The following is a 14198-nucleotide window of genomic DNA, read 5'->3' on the forward strand; positions in this document are numbered from 1 at the left end:
CCTCCCTCCTGGCACACCTCAGGGCACAGTCACAGTTTATCTGGAGACAACACAGTGCCCGCCCCTGGAAGGCAGGGCCTGAGAGTGGCAGGGGGCGTCGTGAAAACAGGACAAACGCAGATAGAGCAAAGGTGCGGAATCTCTCCCCTGTGGGATGATCTTCCTACAAAGATGCCGAGAAAACCCACCAGCCTGCATTTCTGCGGGAGGGGGGCTGGGGCTGTGGGAGGGCAGGGAGCACGCGGGGACAGGACCCCCACGGGATGGCCCCCAGACTGACTCCCCTGCAGGCTCCCCAGCAGGACTGGGTGGGAGGCGCTCCCAGCCTCCATCGGCAACTGGACGTGCTGAGAAGGGTGATCTTCCGAGGCCCCTGCACTCCCTTCACGGTGCCCCAGGCAAGGCTCTCTGCCTTCCATTTTTGCCTCTGAAAAACAGAGATGTCACTTTGAAGTGCTTCCTGCCAGCTCCCAGTCAGAAACGTCCGAGGACAGGGTAGAACAGCAGGCACGAGAGGGGGTCCCGGCTCCAGGTGAGGGGTCCTGAGTCTCCCCCGGGGGCGCGGAGGTGGGCTCATGTTTTACTCCCACTTGGCCCCTGCTCCTCTGAGTCAGTCCTGTTTGTGAGTCGCCCTCTGACCCGTGAGAGCAGCTGTGTGCTGATGACCAGGACCGGCTAGCCAGCCCTCGGCTCCTTTGAGATTCCCCCACCCCACGTAAGGGCTTCCCTGGGGGCTCAGATGGTTCAGCCTGCCAGCACAGGAGACACAGATTTGATCCCTGGTTTGGGAAGTTCCCCAGGAGAAGGAAATGGCAACCCACTCCAGTATTCTTGCCTGGAGAATCCCATGGACAGAGGAGCCTGGCAGGCTACAGTCCCTGGGGTCACAGAGTCGGACACGACTGAATGACTTTCACAGGTTTTTCATAGACTACTACACCACATAAAGCCATTCCTGAAGTGTGGATCGGGCACTCGTTTTGTTGAAAAACTCAGTTATTTCTGCAAACTCATTTCCTCCCAGATTCTGATTTGGAAAAGCTCAGTTCTCCCCCAGCCTCACATCCAGACTGGGCTCCGAGGCTTCCTTCAGGCATCTAATGGGCAAAGGCCTGGCCCCCAGCCTCCGCAGGGGGAGTGAACCAACACTGAGACCCATTACCCTCTGATGCAGCCTCCCGTCCAACCTCTTCCCCAAATTCCTCTCTGCAGGGTCCAGACCCCGCCTCACCAGGCCCGCAGGAAAGGGGCCTCGGAAACTCTGGCCTGAAAGTCCCGGGGGTCCTGCCTGTCTTCGTCTCCCCACCAGCGCTCGTTCTCATCGCTGGTGAGGTTGAAAACTGGTCCTTAAGTCGTGTTCCTGAATTCACCGGGGACCACACCAGAGCCAACCATCGGTCAGCCAATACCTTGGGACGTAGGTCCCACGGAATCAAACACAGATGATGTTTGCCTTATGAGACGCTATGGTGGTAGGAAGTAAATGAAACAAAACTTATAGCTAAAGAACAAGCTTCTTTGCATTAAGAAAGCCGGGAGTCTATCTGGCATGTGTTATTAAGTATTAGAACAGTTCCCAGAAACAGCCCGCCCCGCACAGAATTCCCACTGACTGCTGATGGCACACGGGATTCACTGGTCCAGCCCTCCCCTCCAGCAGGCCCCGGGGTAAACCTGGGGTCACATATCTAGGCTGATAGTAAGCCTGCAAGCCTGAAAGGTAAGCTACACGTGACAGGTCGGCTTACCTGGCAGGTAAGCTGCACGTGATTTTCTCAAACTCACTGTAAGCTCCTTGACTGCAGCCATCACAACTTGGCCATTTTCGAATTCCCCTCATCCCAGCCATTCCCCTCATCCCAGCCATTCCCCTCATCCCAGCCATTCCCCTCATCCCAGCCATTCCCCTTTCAGCCTATGATCAAGTGCTAGTGATGGATGGATTCTGACAAGTACAGGTTCAGCACAAGTTTGCTGAATGAAATTATGACGAAGACTCTTGGCTTCTTTGGTGTCCATGCTCTTTGAGATCAAGTACTGAATAAAGCGAATGTGAAGGCAGACCCAAGGGCTTTTTTCTCTGGGGTCTGACTTAAGCAGGATCTATTCCCCACGAGCCTTGTAGGACTGGTCACAGCTCATGGCCATTCCAGTAAGGGGACGAGAGAGCTACTTAGGAACAAGAGAGACCGTTGTAAAGCAGTCCGGACCCCTCCCACAAAGCAGGAGACAGAAAGGCCACTGATAGGTTACCTCCCCTGACTCCCCAGCTCCTGAGCTCATACCAGTGGTGGTCACGGGGATTCTCACTGCCTCTTGGACAATGTTAACTCAGTCACTTGGTGAGACTAAGACCTTGGTCCTGGAATAAGCTTCCCCCCTGTGACCTGAACCCTGGATGACAGTGGAAAAGAGGAAAAGTTAAAATTTTACATAACCTACTGTTCCTTCTGCCTCTGTAACTCAGATGCTCCTTGCAAAGTCTGGATCACATAGGTCTCAGAAAGTGGGGACTCACAATACTAGGAACTGGGGCTTATCTCACCCAACCTTGTCCTGCTCTTTGCAATCATCCAGCCTCTACAAACCCACAAACCCACTTAATCATGCCTGTCCGTGTATAAAAACTCTGTAACCCCTTTGTTCGAGGCTCAGAGCTTGGCGTGTTGCCTCCTCTGGGCCCGCCAGTGTAATAAACCTGAGTTTTCCCGCTCTCTGAGGGTGGTTCTTGGTTCCTCTAGTACCGGTTTCTGCAACAACAGCTGGGAAAAGTTAGGAGCGTACTTGCCCTATGAACAGGGCCCTGCAACACCAGCATCCTCCAAGGGGCCTGCCTCAGTCGGCACAGGATGCTTAACAAAATGCCACAGGCTGGGTGGAATGTCTAGGTTGCATCTCTGGAGACTGGGAGTCCAAGGTCAGGGTGCCAGCAGGTTAGGTTCTGGTGAGGACCGTCTTTGGGTGGAGTCTTCTCGTTGGGTGCTCATGTGGAGGAAAGGGTGAGGTCTATCTGTGGGGTCTCCTTTGAGTGAGTGAGTGAAGCCGCTCAGTCGTTGTCTGACTTTTTGTGACCCCATGGACTGTAGCCTACCAGGCTCCTCCATCCATGGGATTTTCCAGGCAAGAGTACTGGAGGGGGTTGCCATTTCCTTCTCCAGGAGATCTTCCCGACCCAGGCATCGAACCCAGGTCTCCTGCATTGTAGGCAGACACTTTACCTTCTGAGCCATCAGGGGTCTCCTTTATAAGGCCTCATTTATTGGGGTGGGGGGGGCGCACTCTCATGACTTAAATCCATCCCAAAGGCCCTGCCTCTTAATACCACTATTTTTCGGGATTGGGGTTTCAACATACGAATTTTGTGGGGACAGAAACATTCATACCACAGCAGGACTGACTGTCATTGTTATAGCATCTTCAGCAACTTGATGCTGAAAGTAATAAACATCTTCCTTGGGAAAAAGAATCACAGGTTAATTTCTGCCCTGAACTGTTCTAGGTGGGCTTTTAAAAAAAATACGCCTTTATTTACTTGGCTGAGCCAGGTCTTAGTCGCAGCATTCGGGATCTAGTTCCCTGACCAGGGATCAAGCCCAGGCCCCCTGCCCTGGGAGCATGGAGTCTTAGCTACTGGACGACCAGGGAGGTCCGCTAGGTAGGCTTTTAAAGTCAGCAGAAACTAAGAAGACAAAGAAGCCTGGGGCGCTGCAGCCCATGGGGTTGCAGAGAGTCGGACACGACTGAACGACTGAACTGAACTGAAGCTAAATGCTTCCACCAACCTCACTGGCCCATCCTCACGAGAATCTGGCCCCAGTGATCCCTGTCTTCAGGAGGATTTCTGCTGTAACTATGGGAGCACAGGCCGACCAGCCCCATTTCCTTGCTCTGTTAGCAAGATGCTCAGTTATCATTTGAGTTCAGTTCAGCTGTGGAATCTTCTAGCTGTAGCTTGGGCCCTGGAGGGGCAGAGACTTAATAGAGGCTGCCTTTTCCACATCCTGTAAGAATTGCAAAGATCCAGTAAGTCAACTTTTACACAATGCTTGGGGACAGGAAGGGTCTATCTGGGCTAAAAATGTACCAGGAAAAATCATGGGTTGTTTGTTCCTAGCACGGTGGCTTAAAGTACACCCCACTTTCCACCTTGATACCTTGTTAAAAAGTTGGAAAGTCTCTATCGGGGTGAGAAAGACAACTTTTACTTGTTCAGTGGGTGGTTTTTTAAAAGCCCTAGAGATTCATTCCCAACACAGGTCTATTCAAAAGTGTCAAAGACACTTACCGCTCACCCACACATGCAGGGAAGCCAGGAGACAGAATATAGAAGAAATTGGAGCCTCTGGGGTGGAAGGAGGAATTTTCTCTGTCACAGTAGGAGCCCTTCGCTAGGGTAATGTGAAAACAGAGCCCCTGTAACCTATCTCGTGCACCCACTCAGCGGGGGAGTCAGGCACGGCCCTGGGTTTTTCCTAACATTCAAGTTCTCAACAAAAACCTTCCTGAATTCAAAGCACTGACTGTGGCTGACATGAGACAATTATGGCTGCTAACTGTTTGCCATCCCAAACCAAGAAGTATTAAGTAGTTGAATAACTAGGCCACCTTCCTCCAAGCCTCTGGGCTTGGGACACACGGGATGTTCAGTCTCGTGGATGATACTGAGGTCCAGGTTTCTGCACTTCCAGCCAACACGGTGGGGTCCTGGACAGCAGCCCCTGCAATCTCTGGCCTCACTGTCCACGTTGCTGGTGACCCATCTGGAAGGCATCATTAAACTTGGCATCTCCTGCAAGCTGAGGTGACTGCTGTCTCATTGACCCCTTCCCAATCAGGATGTGTCCAGTTTCATTTCCAGTAACCTCAGCTCTTGACTCCAGGCTGCTGACCTTGTCTTCCCGCAGACTTTTGCTTGGCTGGCCCTTCAGCTCCCAGCATCCCTTGCTACCTGCAAAGGCAGAGATCCCCTGCCTTAAGGCTGATCCCACAGAAAACAGCCTTTGACCTTCGAGTCCCAGCCTCAGCCCTCGTGAGGGGACAAGGTCAATGGCCATGTATGTATCAGAGTGACAGGTTTGTTGCTGGGCTGGTCCCGACAGCAGACCCTCTCCTCACTCCTTTCCCTCATCACCCCAACCCTGTTTTTAATTTACCCCTTAGACTAATAATAAGGCTTCCGAGGTGGCACTGGTAAGCTTCATTATTAGTAAAGAATCCTCCTGCCAAAGCAGGAGATGCAAGAAATCTGGGTTCCAACCAGTGAACACTCCAGTGTTCTTGCTTGGAGAACCCCAGGGATGGGGGAGCCTGGTGGGCTGTCGTCTATGGGGCCGCATGGAGTCAGACACGACTGAAGCAACTTAGCAGCAGCAGCAGCCTTCTGCCAAGACAGGTAATAAAAGAAATGTGGGTTCCAACCCTGGATGGGGAAGATCCCCTGGAGGAGGAAATGGCAACCCCCTCCGGTACTCGTGCCTGTTGAATCCCAGGGACAGAGGAGCCTGGTGGGCCACAGTCCGTGGGGCTGCGAAGAGTTGGGCATGGCTGAGCGCACACACAGACTAAAATTCAGGAGTCTGCAAATACTGAGGCCAGCCAAACAGGTGGTCCTGCTAGGGCTCTGGCAATGAGTGCCCCCGAGGTTCTAAGGAATTGGTCGATTCCCTTACGCTGGTATTACATCCTGGCAAATGGACAAAAATCTGGGTTTCGTTAAGCTTTCCATACCAATTTACCTTTATGCTGAGGAGAAAATTCATCCCAAAGGGTAATTTATTCAAAAACCTGCAAGTGTCTGGGAAGAGGGACTTCTGATGAAAGTGCCTTTTTAACCATAACTATATCGTGTCCTGACATTTATAATGAAGCCTAGAGCCAGAAATAGATTTTCCAGGAGCGCGGGACGTGTCCCCACAGCTAGATGAAGTCCCTTCTGCTCCAGCGGTGCCTGCGCCTAGGAGGAGTCTGGGGCCTTCCGCGTTGGTGTGGCTTGGGGGGTTTCCGGAACTGCTCACGGGGCCCCCTCGAGGGGTACGGCGATGGGCGCCCGAGACCACAGCCACACATGCGTTCTTGCACAGACAATACAGAAGGAAAATAATTGCCTCCGTTTCTAAGCAAGGCTGAACGCTAACCTTTCACGGTCTGTTTTATTCTCCCTAGAAATTATATCGATTTGGTCTTTCGCTTTGTGATTAAGAGAGAATTTAGTTAGCAGCCAAGGCGCGCTGCTCACATATTTATCAGTGTTCTTGAAACCACCTTGACATCATCCGATGGAGAGTTGGAGCAGTTTGGAAAATTAGTTACAAGAAGCCTTGAAAGTTTCTGGGACTTGAAGAAACCAGGCCAGGCCACAGAGAGGGCTCACAGGTCCTCCTTACCCGGTGGGAGCCCTTTAGAGGTTTTCAAAGGGGAGACTGAAACCCGTGAAGTAGCTGTGAGAAAAATCAGTATGCAATTCCGCTTTAAAATGGTGGCTTTCCGAATGCCGTCTGAAGAAAACACGAGAGGAAGAAATCGTCCGCTGTGAACCGGAGGCACCAGGGCTGGAGACGCGGGTGTTCCGTGCGCGACAGTGGCCACGGCGGGGGGCGCGGTGGTCAGGTGAGGGCCGGGGGGCAGTTTTCCGGTGACAAGCGGCCGTGCCGGGCTTTTGCGCTGCTGCAGGAGAGCAATCGTCTCCCCTCGGAGGATATACAGGGCGAGCTGCTGAAGAGATGGAGGGAAAAGTCGGATCAGTCCCGCTTGGCAGAGAGGATGCTGTGCACAGAAATACCGCATGGATTAGAGCGACGCCATCATTCATGCAAAGACGGCCCGAGAGTGGAAAGCAGGATGCCACCTGCAGTGGCCCCTGGCCAAGCCGGCTGTGTAGACAGAGGCTGGGGGGGGGGGCGGGGCTGGAGGCAGGGGGCGGGTGGGGGGGGGGGCAACAGGAGGGTGAAGCCCAACCTGTAGGGGGCAGCACTGTTCGGCCCCCGTCAACCTGCAAAGGCCGCTGCAGCCGCCAAATGAAAAGCCAGTAAACTGTACTATCGTTTTTCTTTCTGGCTTACTTCACTCTGTATAATGGGCTCCAGTTTCATCCACCTCATTAGAACTGATTCAAATGTGTTCATTTTAATGGCTGAGTAATAGTCCATTGTGTATATGTACCACAGCTTCCTCATCCATTTGTCTGCTATGGACAGGATGACCCAGAAGGATGGGATGGGGAGGGAGGTGGGAGGGGGGTTCAGGATGGGGAACACATGTAAACCCATGGCTGATTCATGTCAATGTATGGCCAAAACCACTACAATATTGTAAAGTAATTAGCCTCCAATTAAAATAAATAAATATTTAAAAAAATAAAAGAAAAGCCAGTAAACTGGATTTTTATCTGAAATCTCACCTGCTTTAAAAGGTCAGCAACACTCCTAAAGCCTCTTTAAAACATTGTTCCGAGAGGCTCTCTGAGACTGACCCTTTGCGCTCCCTTATAAAAACCTCTCATCAGGGCTGCAGAAGAGGGAACTGTGTTATTGGCACAGAAGACAGAAGGAAGAGGCAAGTCGGGAGGGATTTTATGAGAAAACTTCTCTAGAGCCTCCAGGTTGGAGCACAGTTCTAAAGCTAATGTGTGTGTGTCAGAAGGTTACTCACTTCAAATCTGGAAGTTAAAACCAGAGTTCTGATCATTAAATAATGAGTGATAACAGTTGAAGCCGAATATAAAATCACTTCCATGCAGCAAGAGGTTAAATATTTATGCTGTTATTTGAATCAGAAGTTATATCTGGTGGAAGTTCATGAATGGCTGAGTGATGTGTTTTCTGCCAGATCTGCCTGTGATCTGCAGGCTGAGGGAGTTGGCCCGTGTCCTCACGAATCAGGCGCCACTGCTTACACATAGCAGCTACTGAAATTTTGGACCCAACATCTAGAAAGGAAGAGCAAGCCCTTTTAGGGCAAACCTTGCAGCCTCTCACTTGTATGACATGATGGGAATATTCAGCGGGGTTGGAATTCCCTCCCAGACTCTGCTGAGTTTGGATTTTGCTTTACCTCACAGCAATCTTGCCTGAGGTAGTATGTTTATCCCCATAAGAAGTTTCACAAGCTATAATGATTTGCCCTGAAGAAATAAACAGGGGAGAAAACACTTGTATTGTCTCCTGATGGTGGATCAGATTCCCCTCCAGAACTGTCTCTTCCCGCCCACAGTCACCCTGGCGGGCTGAGCATGCCTCCCTGAGCTTTGGTTTCAGGTGTGGCGTTGTTCAGCGGCTCAGTCGTGTCCGACTCTTTCGACCCCGTGGACTGCAGCACGCCAGGCTTCCCTGGCCTTCACTCTCTCCCGGAGTTTGCTCAAACTCACGTCCATTGAGTCGGTGATGCCATCCAACCATCCCATCCTCTGTCGTCCCCTTCTCCTCCTGCCCTCAGTCTTTCCCAGCATCAGGGTCTTTGCCAGTGAGTCAGCTCTTCACATCATGTGGCCAAAGTACTGGAGCTTCAGCTTCAACATCAGTCCTTCCAATGAATCTTCAGGGTTGACTTCCTTTAGGACTGACTGGTTTGATCTCCTTAGTATTTGCTTTAGGGGCTTCTATGCTAAGAGACAGGATGTGACCAAATGCTGGAAAGCACGTGTGTCCAGGCACGGTCTCAGTTCAGCCCTCTGTGAGATGCAATTTCTCCAGGCAACTATAGCCTCTGCAGCCTGGGGCGAGCATGTACAGAGCAGGGCACCGTCACCCCACCCCACTCCCCGCCAGACCCAGCTGGGTCCATGGCTGATGCAATATGCGCCCCCCCTCACCCCCACCCAGAGCCCAGCCTGGGGAGCTGCCCTGCCAATACACAGATCCAGGAGAACAAATAGATGTTAAGAAACCATGTTCCGGAAGGATTTTATTATTTAGCATTATTCTAGCACTGACTCATTGATTCCATCCCGGCTTTTTGCCTTTTAATTGGTCCTTATAATTCGTTTGCTTCTCCAGGGTGTAAGCATTTCACTCAGCGTGAGAAGAGTAAGCATTTTAAAGGGCCAGGAGAGCTAGACAACATTCAGAGGGTCTCAGCTTAGCAGTGGGTCTTCTTGTGCGCAGGCTGCTGAAGTCCCACTTGCCATCATCAGTCATCAGTTGAAGATCAGGTACAGTTGGAGAAGGCACTGGCAACCCATTCCAGTCTTCTTGCCTGGAGAATCCCACGGACAGAGGAGCCTGGCGGGCCACAGGGTCACAGAGTCGGACACAACTGAAGCGACTAAGCACGCACGCACGATGGGACCTGGGCGTCATCGTCTTCTCAACCCTCTCCTACCCCCCATTCCGCCCCTCACTCCGCATCCCAGGAGAGGTGGCTCTCAGCTGCATCTCAGGTCTTTCCAGGGCTCTTGCCCCCAGCGATCCCGGGCCAGGTCACTGTCCTCTTTGCTTGGATTAGTAAGCCGCCTCCACGTTGCCTCCTTCCATCCATGTCTCATCTTGGGTCCCCCTTCCCACCAGCTCTGAAACACCTGCACTACTTCCAGATCTCTTTCGGATCGCGACGGCTTCCTAACTATGGCTTCCAAGACCCTTTAGGACCCACTTCCTGCCTACATGCTACCGTCTCTCACCACCTGGTGTAAGTATAGAAAAACGGAGTTCAGAAACAGACCCACATATATTAATATACAACCAGTTAACGGGCTTCCCAGGCGGCTAAATGACTCTGCCTGCACTGCAGGAGACACAAGAGACGCAGGTTCAATCCCTGGGTCGGGAAGATCCCCTGGAGGGGGGCATGGTGACCCACTCCAGTATTCTTGCCTGGAGAATCCCATGGACGGAGGAGCCTGGCAGGCCCCAGTCCATAGCGTCACAAAGAGTTGGACATGACTGAAGCAACTTAGCACACATGAAATTATAAATCAGTTATACATGCATATATGTTCTTTTTCATATGCTTTCCCATTATGGTTTATATTGGACATTGAGTATAGTTCCTGTGCTTGCAGTAGGTCCTTGTTTACCCGTATACACATATCAGTCTGCATCTGCTAATCCCAAACTCCCACTCCTCACCTCCCCTGCCCCCTTCCCGCTCAGAAACCACAAGTCTCTTCTCTGGGAGTCTGTTTCTCTTTGGTCAGTTCAGTTCAGTCGCTCCATCACCGACTCTTGGTGACCCCATGGACTGCAGCACGCCAGGCTTCCCGGTCCTTCACCCGCTCCCGCAGCTTGCTCAAGCTCAAGTCCATTGAGATGGTGAGCCTGTTTCGTAGATAAGTTCATCTGTGGCCTATTTGAGATTCCACGCATAAGTGATATCACATGGTATTTGTCTTTCTCTGACTTACTTCACTTAGTATGATCGTCTCTAGGTCCTTCCACGTTGCCGCTAGCAGTCTTTTTCATCTCCAAGGCCCTGTGAGGGCAGGACAGGGTGTTCAGGCAGTCCAACAAGCAGTCGCCTGAGTAATAAGATCCACAGCTGGGAAAATGGTGTCTGCCTCTTTTGTCTCCTCACCTCTCAGATGCTAGTAGATGAAATAAGGTCCAGTGAGTGTTTCTGGTGTTTGAGTCCTTCCCCCTGTCCCCAAGCATCCTTTATGACATCCAGCCAAGTCACTCTGAATTAAGGGGCAAGTGGGCATCACTTAAGAGTTCAGTTTGAAAAGCTGAAGATAAAGCTCAGGGAAGGTAGAAGCCCATCTCCTCACATTGAACAGGGCTAGTGTGATGGGGGGGCTCCAAACCCAGCTGGACGAGGGTTGGCAGCTCATCACAGGACCTCCTGTTCTTTCAGGGCTTTTTGGGGCAAACGCATCCTTCCAAGCTGGAGATGAGGGGCAGGGCCCTGGGGTGGGGCAGGCACCGAACACAGCAGAGCAGCCAGAGGCGGCTCGTACACATGCGCATGGTGCTCCCCAGAGCACACGTCGCCACGTGCCTCGCCAGGGACACGGCCTGCCTGTCACGGGGCAGCCCCACACAGCGTGTGCCCAGCGACAGACGTGTGCGTCAGACCACAGCGGACAGCAGCCGCAACAGATCTGCAAGAAGACATCAGACTCAGCCCCCAGCAGCTGGGGACACCGGCCCACCTCACGCCCTGCTCCTCTGGGAATCAGCTCCCGCCGGAGCCACGTGAACTGGGCTGGCACCCGCCCCACCCACCGCAGAGGTGCTGAGAGAGACTGGGCCTCCGGGACCGTGCCCCGCTGGTCCTAATGAGGGTGGAGGGCCCACTGGAGCCTGGAGAGGGGTCAGGATGCCGGACTGCACATCCTCAAATAGCCGGCCATCTTCTCTGGAGCCTCTGGGGCCTGATGCAAGGGTCAGGTGGTAGAGGAGGGACCGTCTGCCTTACCGTCGCTGTGCCGAAGGTCCCCCACCTGCGAGGGGTCCAAATTCATGGCATCTTCCCTTCTTAACGGTGTTCTTTCTTTTTTAAAATGAAGTAGAGTTGGTTTACAATATTGTGTTAGTTTCAGATGTAGTACATACATTACTATATAATCATGCAGCAAATGATTCAGTTATAGATATATTATTTTTTCAGGTTAGTTTACATTATAGATTTTTACAGGATTTTGAATATAGTTCCCTGTGTTATACAGTAAATCCTTGTTGCTTATCTATTTTAGATATGGTAGTGTGTATCTGTTAATCTCTGACTCCTAATTTATCTCTCTCCCCCACCTTTCCCCTTTGATAGCCATAAATTTGTTTTGTAGGTCTGTGAGTCTGTTTCTGCTCTGTAATTAGACACATTTGCTTTTAGATTCATTATTTTTTTAGATTCCACATATAAGTGGTATGCAGTATTTGTCTTTCTGTCTCACTTCACTTAGTATGAGAATCTCTAGGTCCATCCATGTTGCGGCAAAAGGTAATACTTCATTCTCTTTTATGAATGAAAAGTGTTCATTGTATATACATATATGTATACACACGTACACACACATGTGCATACACACATACATATACACACGTACATACACATACATGCGCACACACATGCACACATATACACATGTACACATATACACATGTACATATATACACATATACATACACATGCACATACACACGTGAACACACATGTGCGTGCACACACATGCACATACACATACGTGTGCGTGCACGTACATATATACACGTATGTACACACACATACATATATACACATACATATATACACACGTACATATGCACACACGTACACATATACACACATACGTATACATACACATACACACACATATACACACAGACACATACACACACACACATATAAACATATATACACATGCATTGCTGTTGTGTTGTTGTTTAGTTGTAAGTCGGTCTCTTTGTGACCATGTGGACTGTAGCCCGCCAGGCTCCTCTGTCCGTGGGATTCTCCAGGCAAGAACACTGGGGTGGGGTGCCATTTCATTCTCCAGGGGACAAACGTACACCATATCTTTTATATACGTAAATATACCCCACATCTTCTTTAGTTATCCATCTGTTGCTGGGTGCCTCGGTTGCTTTCTTGTCTTGACCCTTGTAAATGGTGCTGCTTTGGGCATGTCATTTCTGCTAGAGCGGCTAACATTAACAAAGAACATACTGAATGCCAAGCACTATGTGAAGCCCTTTATGGGATTTTCTGATTTAATTCTCACAACAGTCTTGTAGGGTGGGTGCTCTTATTATCTCTGTATTACAGATAAAATGATTAAGGTTTAAAGTAGTTGAGTAACCTGCCCAGGTTCACTCAACCAGGACCAGAGGACTGAGGCAGGGACGCAGACCCAACTGGCCCGTGCTGTCAGCCTCACTGTACTTTGTCCACCCAAGACCCGGAGAGAAAAACGGGGAGCAGGGCCACAGGGGCGTGGTCGGGGGGACCAGGTGACACGGGAGTGCCTGAGGAAGTCACTTCTGAGGTGGCTCTTGTTTATTTCCAACCCAGACCCTAAGAAACCAACTGGGCAAACTTCTCGACCTGCACCCCCAGACTGCGTGTTCAGAGTACGCAGCTCACACAGGAAGGTCCTTCTTGGACCCACACGGCAGGACCCAAACTCGGGAAAGGGGTTGTAACTACGGCAACCACGTGTGTGCTAAGTTGCTTCAGTTGAGTCTGATTCTTTGGGACCCCATGGACTGTAGCCCGCCAGGCCCTTCTGTCCATAGGACTCTTCAGGCAAGAATACTGGAGTGGATTGCCATGCCCTCCTCCAGGGGGATCTTCCCAACCCAGGAATTGAACCCATGTCTTTCACATCTCCTGCACTGACAGGTAGGTTCTGTACCACTAGTACCACCTGGGAAGCCCATAGCAACCATAATTTACCCTAATCTCCACCCATAGAAAGAAGAGAGTTTTATCTTAAAAAGAAAAAAATCAACTGCCAGGATAACTTATGATTGACATGTAACTTGGGTAGTGAAAAGCCAGTGAAGAAATTTGGTGATGGAAATACAGCCCTTCAAGGACGCAAGCCTGAAGTTGTACGTGAAGGAGACTCAGGGGTCAGACAGCTCGGGTCCCTTCCCAGGAGCCATTTGTGCTGGGGTGAGTAGGTTTGGCGTCTGTCAGCATCACTCTGCTCGCTAAAACCCTCGAAGCCTTGCCTTGTCACATCCCATTGAGAGCTACCATTTCCTTCCTTTTGCACTGGCTCACTCACAATGTTAGTAAGCAATTTAAGGAGTGAATTATACTAATTTTGCTTATCCCTGAAGTGTGAAATTTCAGAAGATGGTGCCAAATGAATGATCATGTATATTCCCCAGTTCGTTCAAGCCTTTTTTTTTTTTTCAGTTTGTTCATTCTTAATGACACTTCTCCACTGTGTAAATTTCACTGAGCAAAATGGGAGATGAAAACAATTATAAAATTATCTAGAAGTACCAGATTTCAGATGTTGATAAGCAGAAGAAAGAGACTTTTATGGATCTGTATATGCATACTTTTTGTTCACTTAAATTCTAGGCCAGTTGTTCACTGGGCAAAGATACCAGCTAGATTATCAGATACCACAAATTTCTGCTGATGAGATGAGACTGAACTAAAACTGTGACTGAAGGTAAGATGGACTCTCATCTTGCACATGCATTTGAGTCTAAGTCAGTACATTGGTGGTGAAAATCAAATGAAGTCAAAGCTTGCCTTGAAAATTCTTTAATTATTCCACAAATAGCATCTCTGGTAGATGGGTGGGG

The 14198-nt window shown here is 50.4% G+C and overlaps 1 long non-coding RNA gene across 1 annotated transcript; it reads right to left on the reverse strand.

Annotated features, from left to right (window-relative positions):
* Positions 1-5995: 5995 nt before the first annotated feature.
* LOC110124616 (uncharacterized) lies at positions 5996-11907 on the reverse strand. Its single transcript, XR_011484014.1, has 3 exons — positions 11350-11907; positions 10337-11032; positions 5996-6711 (listed from the first exon to the last, which is right to left on the reverse strand). It is a non-coding gene; the product is annotated as an uncharacterized lncRNA (long non-coding RNA).
* Positions 11908-14198: the final 2291 nt, after the last annotated feature.

Source organism: Odocoileus virginianus, chromosome 27 (assembly GCF_023699985.2).
Source record: "Odocoileus virginianus isolate 20LAN1187 ecotype Illinois chromosome 27, Ovbor_1.2, whole genome shotgun sequence".
NCBI lineage: Eukaryota > Metazoa > Chordata > Mammalia > Artiodactyla > Cervidae > Odocoileus > Odocoileus virginianus.